The sequence below is a fragment of the Coregonus lavaretus genome, assembly GCF_964263955.1.
Source record: "Coregonus lavaretus genome assembly, chromosome: 24".
In the NCBI taxonomy this organism is placed as follows: Eukaryota; Metazoa; Chordata; class Actinopteri; order Salmoniformes; family Salmonidae; genus Coregonus; species Coregonus lavaretus.
Window position 1 is genome coordinate 35,245,821 of NC_140011.1, and position 20,649 is coordinate 35,266,469.

The following is a 20,649-nucleotide window of genomic DNA, read 5'->3' on the forward strand; positions in this document are numbered from 1 at the left end:
TGGCCACTGAGTGTATATTGTAGAAGTAGTTGCTTTTCTATTGTAGTGTTCATAATGATTATTTTCATGGTTAAGAGGTAGAGCAGGACTCTTATTGAAAAATGTAAGTGATTGTGAGTGTTGTGCCATTGAATCAGTGCTGTCATGGGTTCAATGCGAAGCAGTGGTAATTGATACGCTGTTCAGTGCCCTGCATGTATTGGTTGAGGCTCCAACCATATGCATGAAGAAGACGCCTTGGTCCCTCATGTTCTCGCCTTGGTTCCTCCTTGTGTTCTCAGGCTGGTGGCTCAGACGTGGAGCGTACCAAGAAGAAGAGACGGGGAGATCGTTACTCAGTGCAGACGTCACTTATTGTGGCTGCCCTGAAAAAGATGCTCCCCATCGGCCTCAACATGTGCTCCCCTGCTGATCAGGAGCTTATCAACCTGGCCAAGATACGATACTCTTTGGTAGTGTGCCCTCGGCTCTCTTAAATAACTCTGCCGTAGTAACCATGTGTCAGAATAGTTGTTTGTGCCAGACCCATAGGGCTGTATGTCTAGACACAGAAATTGTTCCAAAATAAATCTTAAACAACATTTTTCTTCCAGAGGGACACTGATGAGGAAGTAAGGGAGTTCTTGCAAAACAACCTGCATCTTCAAGGCAAGGTAAGTTGGAGTGATACATGGTGAAGTTCCGGTGGTGTTCCTCCAGCTGCAGTGTGCGTGTTCCTCCAGCTGCAGTGTGTTGTGTTCAGGTGGAGAACCCGTCCATGCGCTGGCAGATGTCCCTATATAAGGAGATGGCAGGGAAGGCTGAGGATGCTGACGCTCCTGAGAAAGTGGTTAAGAGGGTGCAGGAGGTGTCTGCTGTGCTCTATCACATTGAGGTGGTGAGTGGAGTAGTACACCCATTACTTCAGTACTACAACATCAATATAATCCTACAGTATCCCTATAGTCCTACTTCACACACATGGCATAATAATAATAATAATAATAATATGCCATTTAGCAGACGCTTTTATCCAAAGCGACTTACAGTCATGCGTGCATACATTTTTGTGTATGGGTGGTCCCGGGGATCGAACCCACTACCTTGGCGTTACAAGCGCCGTGCTCTACCAGCTGAGCTACAGAGGACCACCATGGCATGATGTCAGTGGTGCCGTTTCTCTCAATGATCTCTTCTCTCACATAGACGGAGCACCCCTTCAAATCCAAAAAGATGGTGTGGCACAAACTGCTGTCCAAGCAGAGACGCAAGGCTGTGGTAGCCTGCTTTAGGATGACACCACTATACAACCTACCCAGGTTAGAGATGCTACTACAGTCTTGTATTTACATTTACATTTGAGTCATTTAGCAGACGCTCTTATCCAGAGCGACTTGCAGGAGCAATTAGGGTTAAGCACCTTGCTCAAGGGCACATAGACAGATTTTTCACCTAGTTGGCTTGGGGATTCTATCCAGCGACCTTTCGGTTACTGGTCCAACACTCTTATTAACTGCTAGGCTACCTGCCGCTCCATTCAAACAAATACAGGAGGTAGCACACAGCCACAAGTAAAACACAGATACTAACATCGTTTTCTGTCTGCCTCACAGGCATAGAGCTTCCAATATGTTCCTGGAAGGATACAAACGCAACTGGATCCATACTGAGGGCTACTCCTTTGAGGACAGAATGATAGACGACTTGTCTGTAAGCTCCAACGCCTCATGTTTGACTCACCTTTTGAGGATTTCAGGATCTGCGAGTTTCCTCCTATAGTTTCACTCCCACATCTCTTTCTCATTCCCAGAAAGCCATGGAGCAGGAAGGAGAAGAGGAGGAAGAGACGGAGACCAAGCCAGACCCCCTTCACCAGCTCATTTTGCATTTCAGCCGTACCGCTCTCACAGAAAAGAGGTGGGACTCTCCTTCTCTCCCTCAAGCATGTTAGTTGAGCAGCTTTTGGATTGAATTCAACACTAATTCACATCTCCACCTATTGACATGTTGCCTAAGCTTCTGTTTGTTCTCATCGTTACAGTAAACTTGATACAGATTATCTATATATGGCATATGCTGATATTATGGCAGAGGTGAGTTTTATGATGTAACATTTTAGCATGTTATGATTATTTGTATATTAATGTGTTTACAGTATATAATGTTTTTTTTCCCTTGTGTGTGTGTTGTAGAGCTGCCACATTGGTGAGGAGGACGAAGGGGGAGAGGAGGTGGAGGAAGGGGCTGAGGATGAGATGTCCTTTGAGGTGCGACAGACAGAACTGGTATGGGGCGGCCAGGGGCAGGGGACTGGGGAGACACTGGAGCGGTAGCTCTCAACGCATCGAGTGACCACATCATCCACTGCAGATCAGCCTGCACCCACATCTCTCTCTTCTCTCGCTCTTCTCTCTCTCTGTCTCCTCTCTTCTCTCTTCTCTTTCTCTCTTCTGTCTCCTCTCTTCTCTCTTCTCTTTCTCTCTTCTCTCTCTCTTTCTCCTCTCTTCTCTCTTCTCTCCTTTTTCTCTCTCTATTCTCTCCTTTCTCTCTCTATCGCTTCTCTCTTCTCTCTCTCTCTTCTCTCTCTCTTCCTCTCTCTCTCTCCTCTCTTCTCTTTCTCTCTTCTCTCTCTCTTTCTCCTCTCTTCTCTCCTTTTTCTCTCTTCTTTCCTTTCTCTCTCTATCTCTTCTCTCCTCTCTTTCTCTCTTTCTCTCTTCTCTCTCTCTCTCTCTCTCTCTCTCTCTCTCTCTCTCTCTCTCTCTCTCTCTCTCTCTCTCTCTCTCTCTCTCTCTCTCTCTCTCTCTCATCACTCTTTTGTCTCTTCTATCTGTTACTTTATATGCGTGTTGCTTCCTCCTAAATGTTATCTGTCTGTCACTTTTCCTCCTTATTTGTGTTTTGCTTCACTCCAAATGTTTCTGGATTTTACCTGGCTGTTGTGGTTAACATTGTGGTTAACATTCTGTAGATGTTGCATGACTCACAAAGTGATTAGAGAAAACTACTTATCTAGACCATACAAAATCATGTGGACCATCCTAAAGCATTGACCTATCTGCTAAGCACAAAGTTCCACTGATGAGTATTCCTTCAATTTGGCAGGCAGAATGTGTTTACATGGGTCAAATACTGTTGTCAATATATAATGGCTCCTCCATTATTTTGGACAGAAATACATCTAATATTTTCCATAGTTTGTATATACACTAAGCATACAAAACATTAGGAACACCTTCCTAATATTGAGTTGCACACCCTTTTGCCCTCAAAACAGCCTCAATTCATCAGTGCATGGACTCTACAAGGAGTCGAAAGCATTCTACAGGGATGCTGGCCCATGTTCACTCCAATGCTTCCCACAGTTGTTAAGTTGGCTGGATGTCCTTTGGGTGGTGGACCATTCTTGATACACACGAGAAACTGTTGAGCGTGAACATCCCAGCAGTGTTGCAGTTCTTGACACATTCAAACCGGTGCGCCTGGCACCTACTACCATACCCCGTTCAAAGGCACTTCAATCTTTTGTCTTGCCCATTCACCCTCTGAATGGTACACATACACAATCCATGTTTCAATTGTCTCAAGGCTTAAAAATCCTTCTTTTACCTGTCTCCTCCCCTTCATCTACACTGATTGAAGTGGATTTAACAGTGACATCAATAAGGGATCATAGCTTTCACCTGGATTCACCTGGTCAGTCTATGTCATGGAAAGGTGGAACACTCAGTGTATATACCGGTATATTTTCCATATGTATATAAGTGGTATATTTGGATGAATAGAAATTACTCCTGCGTCTGTAAATTGTTACCTTTAGAGTGGAGGAGGCCATTAGTCATGTTGTTGACTACATGTATACTACCACACATTGTCCCAAGTCTAGCCTATCACTGCCAGCTCTCATACCCATTGTCCCAAGTCTAGCCTATCACTGCCAGCTCTGATACCCATTGTCCCAAGTCCAGCCTATCACTGCCAGCTCTCATACCCATTGTCCCAAGTCTAGCCTATCACTGCCAGCTCTCATACCCCTTGCTTACTGTATGGTCTTTCATGTAGATCCAGATGGAATCTCTTAACATAACTGATCCTGTTTGTTTCTCAGACTGTAACCAACCACAGACCCCCCCCCCCCTCCGTCTGTGTCAGTTCCATGTTTTCTTTCTACTCTCCCACTAACTCTGGCGTAACACGTTCATCTCTATTAACTGAATGTTACTCATCAATGTTGTTCCCTTCCATACTTACTTAGCGTATTGACCAATAGACTATAGTGAAAGCCAGTCTACACTCCCAGACACCTAGACTGACGCATACAGTAAGAATATGTGTACGAAGAGTTACAACAACAAGACATTTTACTGATAGACATACTGTATACTACACCTGATGCAGGGCTTTTTCCAAACACCCCTCTTGTTTCCATTGGATTGGAAACTCTCCGTAAGTAATGTCAAGTACATCTGCACTACACTTACTGGGTAGACCATGGTCAGGCATACGCGGGTGGGTGGGTGGTGCTTTGGGTGGGTGTGGGTGGGTTAGGAGGGTGGGATGCTGTGGGCGGGGGAATTGATATAATCTGTGTTTGTATTACCTTTGTTTTAATTAAATCTTGGTTACTGTTTATACTTAATTGCATTACATTGCACTTGTGAAAATGTTGCAAGCTTACACTATAAATGTGGTTCTGTGACAGATGTTTGGGCTTTTCTTTTAGCAGAACTGCTCTACTCTGAGGGCTGTGTAAAGTTCAACATGTGATATAATAAGACACCAAGGGAGACACTGGTTATTCAATAGATCCTGGATGGTTCTTTGCAATGGCTAGCACTGCAGCATGCAAGGCCATCAGGGCTGTTTGCTGTAGTCTTAACGTTTGCTCCAGTCAGCAAACGTGAAGAAGTAGTGTAACGACTCCATGACTAATTAACTGGGGAGAGAGAATGGGTGAGCGAGAGAAACAGATAGGTGGAATGGAAGTAATGATGTGTGGAAAAACGAGTCAAAAAGCAGATAAAGCATGCAGGTTTGAATGAGTTTTTCCCATACAATGAGAGGAAAGGATAACTAAGAAATGGAGACGGAGAGTAGAAACTGAGAATGAGAAACTATTTCAATTTTAGATATATACACTACCAGTCAAAAGTTTGGACACACCTACCCATTCAAGGGTTTTTCTTTATTTGTACTATTTTCTACATTGTAGAATAATAGTGAAGACATCAAAACAATGAAATAACACATATGGAATCATGGAGCACCCAAAAAAGTGTTAAACAAATCAAAATATATTTTATATTTGAGATTCTTCAAATAGCCACCCTTTGCCTTGATGACAGCTTTGCACACTCTTGGCATTCTCTCAACACTTTATTGGGTGCTACATGATTCCATATGTGTTATTTCATAGTGTTGATGTCTTCACATTTTTTCTACAATGTAGAAAATAGTAAAAAATTAAGAAAAACCATTGAATGAGTAGGTGTGTCCAAACTTTTGACTGGGATTGTATATGTAGCATGTAAAACTATAGGCCCACACTATTAAAACAAAGTTTAGGGCTGCAAGTCAGTGGAGGTTAGAGAGAAGGTCTAGACAGCTAGGGACTAGGTGTGTGAATGCAGAGTGACTGTGGGGTGGGATGTGTGACCATCAGGACACAGTCACAGCATCTGTGTTCATCACAGGAAAAAGAGATGGAGAAACAGAGACTTCTGTACCAGCAGTCCCGTCTCCACAACCGTGGGGCGGCTGAGATGGTGCTGCAGATGATCAGTGCCTGCAAAGGTACTTCCCCAACCCATACAGTACACCAGGGATCCCCAATTACATTCAGCTGTGGGCCGATTTTTCCTTTGATTGGATGGTCAGGGGGCCGGAACATAGTTATAAAAAAATTCTACACTTCAAATTGACTGCCAGAATCTCAAAAATATATAGTATTTGACAAAAACAGAATAATTTCAAACCTTGATTGGGGTACGATCATATATGCCTCTCTCTATTTATGTGTAGGAATACTTGGGAACAGATTTCCTAAATTAAAATCACATTGAGCCCTATTTTATGCTCAGAAAACTTGGGCGGGGGGGGCAAATAAAATAGTTTGGCCTGCGGGCCTCCTTTTGAGGAACCCTGCAGTACACCATGCATACTCCCTACAGGCTAACCCTACAGGTCAATCAATGTCTTTCAGTCACAGTGCATAAATTTGAATGATACCTGCCGTGGTCGACACATTACAAAGACATTATTCATACCTGTCATCTAGAATGGTAAAGAGTACTTTTCTCTCCATCTAGGTGAGACTGGCTCCATGGTGTCCTCCACCCTTAAACTGGGCATCTCCATCCTAAACGGTGGTAACGTTGAGGTTCAACAGGTAAGTGTCCACTCAGTGGGCTGTCCATCTGACCTGAGGTTATAGTAGTAATTGACTGGTCTCACTGTCTGTTTGCAGAAAATGCTTGAGTACCTGAAGGACAAGAAGGATGTTGGCTTCTTTTTGAGTGTCCAGGCTCTAATGCAGACATGCAGGTTTGTCTTCACCCCTGAATTACTCATAAAGGAAAACAACATAAATCCTAGTAGGGAGTAGGAAAGCAGTCCTAATCGAGCGTTTATGAGTACGTAGAATGAAATTAATGTTATGTTGGATTACTAATATGTGAAAACCCAAAGATATATATACTGTATAAATGGAAAATGGAGCTAACAGCTTATGAAGTTTGATTAAAGGTGACCGTATGTTTTTCATGGCAGTGTCCTGGACCTGAATGCCTTTGAGAGACAGAACAAGGCAGAGGGTCTGGGCATGGTGTCGGAGGAGGGAACAAGTAAGTCTTTAAAGCTCTGACCATACTGGACACTGGTACACCAGCTTTGACCCACCTTACACCACCTTTGTATCCATGTCCTGCCCAGGCAATCACACACACATGTACAGTATCAGGGCCTATGGTCACTGAGTGGGAGTTCCCCCACTTCATTCCTCATCTTATGAATGTTCAGTTGTAGTAACATCCATAAACTCTGCTGTCTAATAATGATTGAGTGATTAATGTGTTGATATGACTAATTTTTTCAGCGCTGACGCCTTGTCAGTTGGTAATTTGAATTTACAGGGTGTCTGTTTAGTACTGTATTTTGACTTGCTAATATTTTGTGTTTACATTCAATGTTTATTTGTAAAATATTTTGTAAGTGTAGTATTATTTTAAACTAATTCTTAGTTAGAATTATTGACAATAGAAATGTGTTAACCACCCCTCCCAACTCCTAAGTGTTCTACTGTTGTCCGTCAACTCACTAGCCCTCTCTTTCCCTACCTTGCCATCATTGCGTCCCTCCCTCCCCTATCCCCTCTTCCCATTCCCTCCTTTGCTGGTCCTCAGACATGAAGTCAGAACGGGGTAAATGATACCTCTGTCCCTCTGTTTTTCTACCTTTTCTCTTGCTCTCCCTGTTCCCTCTCCGTCTCTTCATCTTCTTTAGCTCTTTTTAATTATCTCGTGTTGTGGAGCCCACCTGTATTCAATTTCAGACTCAAGGAGTTTATGAAATAACCTTTCAGTCATGTCAAGTAATGCCAATTCCATTGTTTCTCGGGTATGTACAGTGAGGGAAAAAAGTATTTGATCCCCTGCTGATTTTGTACGTTTGCCCACTGACAAAGAAATTATCAGTCTGTAATTTTAATGGTAGGTTTATTTGAACAGTGAGAGACAGAATAACAACAACAAAATGTTTAAAATGTTATAAATTGATTTGCATTTTAATGAGGGAAATAAGTATTTGACCCCTTCTCAATCAGAAAGATTTCTGGCTCCCAGGTGTCTTTTATACAGGTAATGAGCTGAGATTAGGAGCACACTCTTAAAGGGAGTGCTCCTAATCTCAGCTTGTTACCTGTATAAAAGACACCTGTCCACAGAAGCAATACATCAATCAGATTCCAAACTCTCCACCATAGCCAAGACCAAAGAGCTCTCCAAGGATGTCAGGGATAAGATTGTAGACCTACACAAGGCTGGAATGGGCTACAAGACCATCGCCAAGCAGCTTGGTGAGAAGGTGATAACAGTTGGTGCAATTATTCGCAAATGGAAGAAACACAAAAGACCTGTCAATCTCCCTCGGCCTGGGGCTCCATGCAAGATCTCACCTCGTGGAGTTGCAATGATCATGAGAATGGTGAGGAATCAGCCCAGAACTACACGGGAGGATCTTGTCAATGATCTGAAGGCAGCTGGGACCATAGTCACCAAGAAAACAATTGGTAACACACTACGCCGTGAAGGACTGAAATCATGCAGCGCCCGCAAGGTCCCCCTGCTCAAGAAAGCACATATACATGCCCGTCTGAAGTTTGCCAATGAACATCTGAATGATTCAGAGGAGACCTGGGTGAAAGTTGTGTGGTCAGATGAGACCAAAATGGAGCTCTTTGGCATCAACTCAACTCGCCGTGTTTGGAGGAGGAGGAATGCTGCCTATGACCCCAAGAACACTATCCCCACCATCAAACATGGAGGTGGAAACATTATGCTTTGGGGGTGTTTTTCTGCTAAGGGGACAGGACAACTTCACCGCATCAAAGGGACGATGGACGGGGCTATGTACCGTCAAATCTTGGGTGAGAACCTCAGCCAGGGCATTGAAAAATGGGTCGTGGATGGGTATTCCAGCATGACAATGACCCAAAACACACGGCCATGGCAACAAAGGAGTGGCTCAAGAAGAAGCACATTAAGGTCCTGGAGTGACCTAGCCAGTCTCCAGACCTTAATCCCATAGAAAATCTGTGGAGGGAGCTGAAGGTTCGAGTTGCCAAACGTCAGCCTCGAAACCTTAATGACTTGGAGAAGATCTGCAAAGAGGAGTGGGACAAAATCCCTCCTGAGATGTGTGCAAACCTGGTGGCCAACTACAAGAAACGTCTGACCTCTGAGATTGACAACAAGGGTTTTGCCACCAAGTACTAAGTCATGTTTTGCAGAGGGGTCAAATACTTATTTCCCTCAATAAAATGCAAATCAATTTATAACATTTTTGACATACGTTTTTCTGGATTTTTGTTGTTGTTATTCTGTCTCTCACTGTTCAAATAAACCTACCATTAAAATTATAGACTGATCATGTCTTTGGCAGTGGGCAAACGTACAAAATCAGCAGGGGATCAAATACTTTTTTCCCTTACTGGACATGACTATGTACTGTATTCATAGTAAACCTATTAAACACTCAGAGTAATGAGTCCTAGCAACAAACAATGACTGAAAAGCGTTTTTTCCCCTTGAGTGGCTAACCACAGATCTACTGAACCTCCGAAGCTCACCACTATTGTGATTATAAGAATTCCTGAGGACGGAATTAGCGCAATATCTGGATCTATCGATCTCTCATATTCATCCTCAGTGTTTGTAACTCTGGGCCCGTATCCACAAAGCATCTCAGAATAGGAGTGCTGATCTAGGATCAGTCCATAACCAGCATTCAGAAAGTATTCAGACCCTTTGACTTTTTCCAAATTTTGTTACGTTATGGCCTTATTCTAAAATGGATTAAATGTTTTTTTCCCCCCTCATCAATCTACACACAATACCCCATAATGACAATGCAAAAACAGGTTTTTAGAAATGTTTGCAAATGTATAAAAAATAATATGAAATTACATTTACACAAGTATTCAGACCCTTTACTCAGTACTTTGTTGAAGCACCTTTGGCAGCGATTACAGTCCGGGCTCTGGCTGGGCCACTCAAGGACATTCAGAGATTTGTCCCGAAGCCACTCCTGCGTTGTCTTGGCTGTGTGCTTAGTGTCGTTGTCCTGTTGGAAGGTGAACATTCACCCCAGTCTGAGGTCCTGAGTGCACTGGAGCAAGTTTTCATCAAGGATAATAATATAAAAATATAATAACATGCCATTTAGCAGACACTTTTATCCAAAGCGACTTACAGTCATGCGTGCATACATTTTTGTGTATGGGTGGTCCCGGGGATCGAACCCACTACCCTGGCGTTAAAAGCGCCGTGCTCTACCAGCTGAGCTACAGAGGACCTCTCTCTACAGAGGATCTCTCTGTACTTTGCTCCGTTCATCTTTCCCTCGATTCTGACTAGGCTCCCAGTCCCTGCCGCTGAAAAACATCCCCAGAACATGATGCTGCCACCATGCTTCACCGTAGCGATGGTGCCAGGTTTCCTCCAGATGTGACGCTTGGCCTTCAGGCCAAAGAGTTCAATCTTGGTTTCCTCAGACCAGATAATCTTGTTTTTCATGGTCTGAGAGTTCTTTAGGTGCCTTTTGGAAAACTCCAAGGGGGTTGTCATGTGCCTTTTACTGAGGAGTGGCTTTCGTCTGGCCACTCTACCATAAAGGCCTGATTGGTGGAGTGCTGCAGAGATGGTTGTCCTTCTGGAATGTTCTCCCATCTCCACAGAGGAACTCATGAGCGCTGTCAGAGTGACCATCGGGTTCTTGGTCACCTCCCTGACCAAGGCACTTCTCCCCCGATTGCTCAGTTTGGCCAGGCGGCCAGCTCTAGGGAAGAGTCTTGGTGGTTCCAAACTTCTTCCATTTAAGTATGATGGAGGCCACTGAGTTCTTGGGGAGCTTCAATACTGTAGAATGTTATGGTACCATTCCCCAGAACTGTGCCTCGACACAATCCTGTCTCGGAGCTCTATGGACAATTCCTTCGACCTCATGGCTTTGTTTTTGCTCTAACATGAACTGTCAACTGTGGGAACTTATATAGACAGGTGTGTGCCTTTCCAAATCATGTCCAATCAATCGAATTTACCACAGGTGGACTCCAATCAAGTTGTAGAAACATCTCAAGGATGCACCTGAGCTCAATTTCAAGTATCTTAGCAAAGGGTCTGAATACTTATGTAAATAAGGTATTTCTGTTTTTGTGTTTTATAAATTTGCAAAAAATTCTTAAAACCTGTTTTCACTTTTTCATTATGGGGTATTGCGTGTAGATTGCTGAGGATTTTTATTTCTTTAATCCATTTTAGAATAAGGATTTAATGTAACAATGTGGAAAAAGTCAAGGGGTCTGAATACTTTCCGAAAGCACTGTAATCTTATTTTTTAATGATCTGAAAGGCAAAACTGATCCTAGATCAGCACTGTCTGCCCCACCCACCTCTGAACCCTCACATGATTTACACTGTAATCCCCCCACAATGACATCATCCCTCCTCCACTCCACCTTGCTTGGACACAAGTCCAAACCCTGGCCCTCTTAACCCAAACTCAGTGGAGTTCGAGGAGTGCAGTAGGTCTGTGCTGCATGCACTGACTGAGGAACTGACAGGGTCAACTTCTCCATTACGTTGTATGTCTGTGCAGTATACAGTGATGTCCATTGTATCTATACATGTTGATGTGACCATGTAATTTTATGTGTGTATACTGTGTATATAGTATACTGTGTTTTCAGTGTTGATGGACGACTGTTTCTTTATGTGTTAATGTATGTGACATAATAGTGTTTGATTATGTGTCTAAAATTGCAGAAGGTCTTATCGTTGCTTGTTGCTGTGAATGTGCTTTTACAGTACATGCCAACCTATTGGCCATGATTCAGCAAGTGTTTGACGTTTTCTATATTGTAGTTACAGTGAACAACTCAGTATGAACTAAAGGAAGATGGACAGTCTGTAAGGAGGAGGTTATTGCAGCTCTTACTAATATGATTATGCAGACGTGATGGAGAGCTGTGAAATTATAATCACACTCACCTTATTGCTGCAAGCATGTGTGCTGCTGACCATGGTACGCACTGGCTGACACTCAAATTCTCTAGTTAGCCTCCCACCTACATTACATACAGATAGAGAGAGGCAGCCTGCCTGAACCCTCCTACTGTCAAAGACATCCAGTACTCCTAGATCTAGTCTGATGCTCTGTCCCTTTGTCTCTCCCCTCCAGGTGAGAAAGTCATGTCGGATGATGAGTTTACCTGTGATCTGTTCCGCATGTTGCAGCTGCTCTGTGAGGGCCACAATAACGGTGAGAAGAATATTATCCAATGGTGTTCTATTTAGGGAATGATGGATTTGTCTTTGGGGGCACAGCAACACTTGAATCATGACTTGCTGTAATGCTAGTCAAATGTTGGCAGTCTATTTGAGTGGACTCTCTGTTTTTACTCCAGATTTCCAGAACTACTTGCGAACACAGACCGGCAGCACCACCACTATCAACATCATCATCTGCACTGTGGATTACCTCCTCCGACTGCAGGTACTGGGACTCTGACTATTAACACATACCTGTTAAAGAGGTGTCCTGTTATCCCTTTTTTATACCCTGATGAAGACAGCTTGTCTGTCCAAACGTTGGTTATTAGGATATTAAATTATTGCATCTGAGCTCCTAGAGTGTGCGGCTTTCCATTTCTTTTTCAACTGTTATCCCTTTCACCATGAATTTTATAAAGCCCTTTTTACGTCAGCAGTTGTCATAAAGTGCTATACAGATACCCAGCCTTAAACTACAAAGAGCAAGAAATGCAGATGCAGAAGCAAGGTGGCTAGGAAAAATATTTATCTCTCGCTCTCTCTAAAGGAGTCAATCAGTGATTTCTACTGGTATTACTCTGGTAAAGAGATCATCGATGAGCCAGGCAAGAAGAACTTCTCCAAGGCCATGATAGTGGCTAAACAGATCTTCAACAGTCTGACTGAGTACATCCAGGTGAGTATAAACCCATTCATCTGTACAGTATGTAGATGACTGGATGTTACTGGGTATGTATGTGACCGTATGTACCTGGTGGTCTCCCCTCAGGGTCCATGTACAGGCAATCAGCAGTCCCTGACCCACAGCAGGCTGTGGGATGCAGTGGTAGGCTTCCTCCACGTCTTTGCCCACATGATGATGAAGCTGGCACAGGTATAAGCTAGCTGCCTCAACATCAACATGTACACCTACACATCTCACCACACAAAACATGGCTACTATTCCCCTAGAAACCACACATTGTGTATCTTACACGAAAGTTGGATGTGCATGAGGAAATTACATAGTTTGTGTGTGTGTGTGTATATATATACAGTGGGGAAAAAAAGTATTTAGTCAGCCACCAATTGTGCAAGTTCTCCCACTTAAAAAGATGAGAGAGGCCTGTAATTTTCATCATAGGTACACGTCAACTATGACAGACAAAATGAGAAAAAAAAAACAGAAAATCACATTGTAGGATTTTTAATGAATTTATTTGCAAATTATGGTGGAAAATAAGTATTTGGTCAATAACAAAAGTTTCTCAATACTTTGTTATATACCCTTTGTTGGCAATGACACAGGTCAAACGTTTTCTGTAAGTCTTCACAAGGTTTTCACACACTGTTGCTGGTATTTTGGCCCATTCCTCCATGCAGATCTCCTCTAGAGCAGTGATGTTTTGGGGCTGTCGCTGGGCAACACAGACTTTCAACTCCCTCCAAAGATTTTCTATGGGGTTGAGATCTGGAGACTGGCTAGGCCACTCCAGGACCTTGAAATGCTTCTTACGAAGCCACTCCTTCGTTGCCCGGGCGGTGTGTTTGGGATCATTGTCATGCTGAACGACCCACCCACGTTTCATCTTCAATGCCCTTGCTGATGGAATGAGGTTTTCACTCAAAATCTCACGATACATGGCCCCATTCATTCTTTCCTTTACACGGATCAGTCGTCCTGGTCCCTTTGCAGAAAAACAGCCCCAAAGCATGATGTTTCCACCCCCATGCTTCACAGTAGGTATGGACTGTCTTCATGCCTCACGACGCCAGGACAGCGGAGTCACTCACCACCTTCCGGAGACATTTGAAACCCCACCTCTTTAAGGAATACCTGGGATAGGATAAAGTAATCCTTCTACCCCCCCCCCCCTACCCCCCCAAAAAAAAAAAATGTAAAGTGGTTATCCCACTGGCTATAGGGTGAATGCACCAATTTGTGAGTCGCTCTGGATAAGAGCGTCTGCTAAATGACGTAAATGTGCCCTTGAGCAAGGCACTTAACCCTAATTGCTCCTGTAAGTCGCTCTGGATAAGAGCGTCTGCTAAATGACTAAAATGTAAATGTAAAAATGTATGGTGTTCTTTGGATGCAACTCAGCATTCTTTGTCCTCCAAACACGACGAGTTGAGTTTTTACCAAAAAGTTTTATTTTGGTTTCATCTGACCATATGACATTCTCCCAATCCTCTTCTGGATCATCCAAATGCACTCTAGCAAACTTCAGGCGGGCCTGGACATGTACGGGCTTAAGCAGGGGGACACGTCTGGCACTGCAGGATTTGAGTCCCTGGCGGCGTAGTGTGTCGCTGATGGTAGGCTTTGTTACTTTGGTCCCAGCTCTCTGCAGGTCATTCACTAGGTCCCCCCGTGTGGTTCTGGGATTTTTGCTCACCGTTCTTGTGATCATTTTGACCCCAAGGGGTGAGATCTTGCGTGGAGCCCCAGATCGAGGGAGATTATCAGTGGTCTTGTATGTCTTCCATTTCCTAATAATTGCTCCCACAGTTGATTTCTTCAAACCAAGCTGCTTACCTATTGCAGATTCAGTCTTCCCAGCCTGGTGCAGGTCTACAATTTTGTTTCTGGTGTCCTTTGACAGCTCTTTGGTCTTAGCCATAGTGGAGTTTGGAGTGTGACTGTTTGAGGTTGTGGACAGGTGTCTTTTATACTGATAACAAGTTCAAACAGGTGCCATTAATACAGGTAACGAGTGGAGGACAGAGGAGCCTCTTAAAGAAGAAGTTACAGGTCTGTGAGAGCCAGAAATCTTGCTTGTTTGTAGGTGACCAAATACTTATTTTCCACCATAATTTGCAAATAAATTCATTAAAAATCCTACAATGTGATTTTCTGGATTTTTTTCCCTCATTTTGTCTGTCATAGTTGACGTGTACCTATGATGAAAATTACAGGCCTCTCTCATCTTCTTAAGTGGGAGAACTTGCACAATTGGTGGCTGACTAAATACTTTTTTCCCCCACTGTGTGTGTGTATGTATATATATATATATATATATATATATATATATATACACTGCTCAAAAAAATAAAGGGAACACTTAAACAACACAATGTAACTCCAAGTCAATCACACTTCTGTGAAATCAAACTGTCCACTTAGGAAGCAACACTGATTGACAATAAATTTCACATGCTGTTGTGCAAATGGAATAGACAACAGGTGGAAAGTATAGGCAATTAGTAAGACACCCCCAATAAAGGACTGGTTTTGCAGGTGGTGACCACAGACCACTTCTCAGTTCCTATGCTTCCTGGCTGATGTTTTGGTCACTTTTGAATGCTGGCGGTGCTTTCACTCTAGTGGTAGCATGAGACGGAGTCTACAACCGACACAAGTGGCTCAGGTAGTGCAGCTCATCCAGGTTGGCACATCAATGCGAGCTGTGGCAAGAAGGTTTGCTGTGTCTGTCAGCGTAGTGTCCAGAGCATGGAGGCGCTACCAGGAGACAGGCCAGTACATCAGGAGACGTGGAGGAGGCCGTAGGAGGGCAACAACCCAGCAGCAGGACTGCTACCTCCACCTTTGTGCAAGGAGGAGCAGGGGGAGCACTGCCAGAGCCCTGCAAAATGACCTTCAGCAGGCCACAAATGTGCATGTGTCTGCTCAAACGGTCAGAAACAGACTCCATGAGGGTGGTATGAGGGCCCGACGTCCACAGGTGGGGGTTGTGCTTACAGCCCAACACCGTGCAGGACGTTTGGCATTTGCCAGAGAACACCAAGATTGGCAAATTCGCCACTGGCGCCCTGTGCTCTTCACAGATGAAAGCAGGTTCACACTGAGCACATGTGACAGACGTGACAGAGTCTGGAGACGCCGTGGAGAACGTTCTGCTGCCTGCAACATCCTCCAGCATGACCGGTTTGGCAGTGGGTCAGTCATGGTGTGGGGTGGCATTTCTTTGGGGGGCCGCACAGCCCTCCATGTGCTCGCCAGAGGTAGCCTGACTGCCATTAGGTACCGAGATGAGATCCTCAGACCCCTTGTGAGACCATATGCTGGTGCTGTTGGCCCTGGGTTCCTCCTAATGCAAGACAATGCTAGACCTCATGTGGCTGGAGTGTGTCAGCAGTTCCTGCAAGAGGAAGGCATTGATGCTATGGACTGGCCCGCCCGTTCCTCAGACCTGAATCCAATTGAGCACATCTGGGACATCATGTCTTGCTCCATCCACCAACGCCACGTTGCACCACAGACTGTCCAGGAGTTGGCGGATGCTTTAGTCCAGGTCTGGGAGGAGATCCCTCAGGAGACCATCCGCCACCTCATCAGGAGCATGCCCAGGTGTTGTAGGGAGGTCATACAGGCACGTGGAGGCCACACACACTACTGAGCCTCATTTTGACGTGTTTTAAGGACATTACATCAAAGTTGGATCAGCCTGTAGTGTGGTTTTCCACTTTAATTTTGAGGGTGACTCCAAATCCAGACCTCCATGGGTTGATAAATATATATATATATATATATCTGACATGTAAATGCCCACAAAGATCTGTCAGCAACTACGCTGTACACCAATTTACATCTACAGTTCATGGTATAGATAAGCTATTTTGTGCACTTTTTACTAGAGGATTGTGATTTCACATATCAGTGATCTGTGTTACCATTGCTGGGGTGAAAATTCGCAATGAACTTACATTTGACTGCCAACTATGCATTTAACAAACGCCTTTCAAGCCAACAACTTGAACACTTTTGTTGCATTGTTTCACTGATAAGTCTGTAATTTCCAAAAAATATATTTACAGTGAAAGTAGTTTGTAGAAACTGAATCTGGAATGGTGAACTAAATCGTATTGTGATGCTAAAACCGCTGTTACATGAAAGTGTCCTCTCTTACTCCCATGCATAAAGCAACCAGCCTCACAGATATCTCCTCATGCACACTCTCTTTTTCTACCTGACATTCACACAAATGTACTGGCTTGCAGACACACCACATACATGACTGGAACACTATTGAACAGTGGTACTCCTTTTAATTGAAGAAAGTAACGCCATACTGTAAGTACAGTGGGGAAAAAAAGTATTTAGTCAGCCACCAATTGTGCAAGTTCTCCCACTTAAAAAGATGAGAGAGGCCTGTAATTTTCATCATAGGTACACGTCAACTATGACAGACAAAATTAGGGGAAAAAATCCAGAAAATCACATTGTAGGATTTTTAATGAATTTATTTGCAAATTATGGTGGAAAATAAGTATTTGGTCAATAACAAAAGTTTCTCAATACTTTGTTATATACCCTTTGTTGGCAATGACACAGGTCAAACGTTTTCTGTAAGTCTTCACAAGGTTTTCACACACTGTTGCTGGTATTTTGGCCCATTCCTCCATGCAGATCTCCTCTAGAGCAGTGATGTTTTGGGGCTGCCGCTGGGCAACACGGACTTTCAACTCCCTCCAAAGATTTTCTATGGGGTTGAGAGCTGGAGACTGGCTAGGCCTACAATGTGATTTTCTGGATTTTTTTCCCTCATTTTGTCTGTCATAGTTGACGTGTACCTATGATGAAAATTACAGGCCTCTCTCATCTTTTTAAGTGGGAGAACTTGCACAATTGGTGACTGACTAAATACTTTTTTTCCCCACTGTATGTTAGTTATAAGTAAATAGTTAGTAGATTGATAAATGATATGTACTGATAATGAAATATATTAGTGGTGTAATGTTAGTACGTAACACCTTGATGAAACTATAGCCAACCGTAAAAACCATGTGGCAAAGTACTTTGAAATGTAGCACTGTCTTTATGTTTTTAATGTTTACAAATCCTATGAGATATTGATTATGTAAACTGTCTTTCACATGGTCTATGCAGGGTAAAGTATGTATTCATTTAATATTTCTATCATTGACGTGATTGGGTGTTTACCAGTTTGTTCCTGATTCTTCCCTACTTTCCTTTTTTCGGTTTGTTTTATACTCACCTGCCTTTAAAGCTGGAATAAGAACTAGAAAATGACTTATTTTGTAATGCAATAATATTGTATGTCAACCTCCAAAACAATGAAAACAACCTACTGCAACAATGAAAACTGCTTTATTTGGTTAACGTCAAGCACTTTATACAATGACATTACTAACCTACTTGCTGTATGCAGGATTCTCATTCCACACTTTGCTAAACTTGTTTAACGGTCTGCATTAGGGATAGGAAAGTGAAACGCTTAAAAGCAGGTGAATGTAAAGCTCGCTGAGAAAAGGGACAGCCCTTTAACATCCCCCTGATAGAGCATGCAGTGGTTAGCGTGACCTGGACACAGTAATGTTTGATAGTGTGTGTGTGTATGCCGTTAATTTCCGACGTGTTGCTTTCTGACTAATTCTAACATTGCCCCAGCATAAAGTTGGAGATGTATGCTGCTCTCTAGTCTTTCTGTGTAAAATGTATATTCTTTTGACATTTTACACATTTAGCAGACGCTCTTATCCAGAGCGACTTACAGGAGCAATCAGGGTTAAGTGCCTTGCTCAAGGGCACATTGACAGATTTTTCACCTAGTCGGCTCGGGGATTAGAACCAGCGACCTTTCGGTTACTGGCACAACGCTCTTAACCACTAAGCTACCTGCCACTAAGCTACTTTTAAGAATTCTTAAACTATATGTTGTTGGCCAGAAACCAAGTGAACTTACAGGCTCTCTTGAATTGTAAGTTGTCTACATGTAAAATGTAAGTTGATGTGGTAAAATTACAATTTTCCTGATTGGTTAATTGTTTATGATTAAATATTTTAAATGTGTATCCCAATAAAATGCAAGCAAAGGAATATCTTAAGGGTAAGACGATATCCCTCTAACCTTAATCTCATTCTGTCTTACCGTGGAGACAAGCATTTACTGTAATGGCAGTTTTGACAAACATTTACTGTAATGGCAGTTTTGACAAGCATTTACTGTAATGGCAGTTTTAACATAAGCATTTACCGTAATGGCAGTTTTGACATAAGTGTTTACTGTAATGGCAGTTTTTACACAAGCGTTTACTGTAATGGCAGTTTTTACACAAGCATTTACTGTACTGGCAGTTTTGACATAAGCATTTAGTGTAATGGCAGTTTTGACATAAGCATTTACTGTAATGGCAGTTTTGTACCAGTTAATAATCTATTTCTTAGACTGAGTACAAACAGGTAATTGCCAAAATAATGGAAATGCTTTAGAGATAAAAGTATATTGAAAGAAGGTGCTTCCACTCAGGTGTGGTTCCTGAGTTAATTAAGCAATTACTTTTTTAACCACTGAGGTGAATTTTTTGAAGAAGATGGAAGTTAGGACATATTTTTCTCCAGATTCATACAGATTGGGAAACTCATTATGCTGTGATAAACTCATAAAATATTTACAGTATTAATGTAAGGTGTTTGGCCTGAAATCCAAACCAAATGGGTTCGGACCATCCCTTTCACTGCATGAATACTTCTAGATTCTTCAACAAATTGAGATTCCTTTGGCAGAATAATAATCTTCATGATCATTAGAAGTCTACAGGCCTGAAATGCACTGTAGTAACAGTAAATGTCATTGTTGTGAAGCGTTGTGTGTGTTTGTTCTGTCTCGTAGGACTCCAGCCAGATTGGACTTCTGAAGGAGCTACTGGACCTCCAGAAAGACATGGTGGTCATGCTACTCTCTCTACTAGAGGGTAAAAGGACATTTGTATGACAGAATTTCTATCTTTCTGTTGTTTTTCTCTTTAATTTCTCCCGCCTCCATGATTTTCCTCCATGTTATGCCGTGTTTCAGGTAATGTGGTGAATGGCACCATTGCCCGTCAGATGGTGGACATGCTGGTGGAGTCCTCCAGCAACGTGGAGATGATCCTCAAGTTCTTTGACATGTTCCTCAAACTGAAGGACATTGTGGCGTCAGACGCCTTCCGTGATTACGTGACCGACCCCCGAGGGTTAATCTCTAAGAAAGACTTTCAGAAGGCCATGGACAGCCAGAAACAGTATTCTCCCTCCGAGATCCAATTCCTGTTGTCCTGCTCAGAGGCTGATGAGAACGACATGATCAACTTTGAGGAGTTTGCCGACCGCTTCCAGGAGCCAGCTAAAGACATTGGCTTTAACATTGCAGTGTTGCTGACCAACCTGTCTGAACATGTGCCTCATGACCTCAGGCTGAAGAACTTCCTAGAGCAGGCAGAGAGTGTTCTCAACTACTTCCGCCCCTTCCTGGGCCGTATAGAGATCATGGGTGCCAGCAGGAAGATAGAGCGTATTTACTTTGAGATCAGCGAGGTTAACCGCACACAGTGGGAGATGCCTCAGGTCAGAGAGTCCAAACGACAGTTCATCTTTGACGTGGTCAATGAGGGGGGCGAGTCGGAAAAGATGGAGATGTTTGTCAACTTCTGTGAGGACACCATCTTTGAGATGAACATCGCCTCCCAGATCTCGGAGCAAGAGGAGGAGGAGAAGGAGGAGGATGATGATGAGCCGGCTGAAGGAGAAACTGAGGCAGCAGGAGGAGGTGGAGATGAAGAGGGCAATGGAGAGGAAGGAGAGCCAGAGTCCATCTCTGCCTTTGCAGACTTCATCAACAGCTTATTGAACTTCCTGAGTATCTTCACCTTCCGTAACCTGCGACGGCAGTACCGCAGAGTGAGGAAG

The 20,649-nt window shown here is 43.3% G+C and overlaps 1 pseudogene across 1 annotated transcript in view; it reads left to right on the plus strand.

Annotated features, from left to right (window-relative positions):
- LOC311099840 (ryanodine receptor 1-like) overlaps window positions 1–20,649 on the plus strand; it is a 74,663-nt pseudogene that overhangs the window by 47,425 nt on the left and 6,589 nt on the right. Inside the window, exons 73-91 of the transcript in view lie at window positions 282–452; window positions 594–653; window positions 743–877; window positions 1,186–1,298; window positions 1,593–1,689; window positions 1,790–1,896; window positions 2,021–2,072; window positions 2,172–2,264; window positions 5,670–5,769; window positions 6,285–6,364; window positions 6,443–6,519; window positions 6,745–6,818; window positions 7,377–7,394; window positions 11,929–12,009; window positions 12,155–12,243; window positions 12,568–12,696; window positions 12,790–12,894; window positions 19,595–19,676; window positions 19,778–20,649. The exon at window positions 19,778–20,649 is cut by the window's right edge and continues 435 nt beyond it. The product of the transcript in view is annotated as a ryanodine receptor 1-like (transcript). The remainder of the gene's footprint in view (window positions 1–281; window positions 453–593; window positions 654–742; window positions 878–1,185; window positions 1,299–1,592; window positions 1,690–1,789; window positions 1,897–2,020; window positions 2,073–2,171; window positions 2,265–5,669; window positions 5,770–6,284; window positions 6,365–6,442; window positions 6,520–6,744; window positions 6,819–7,376; window positions 7,395–11,928; window positions 12,010–12,154; window positions 12,244–12,567; window positions 12,697–12,789; window positions 12,895–19,594; window positions 19,677–19,777) is intronic.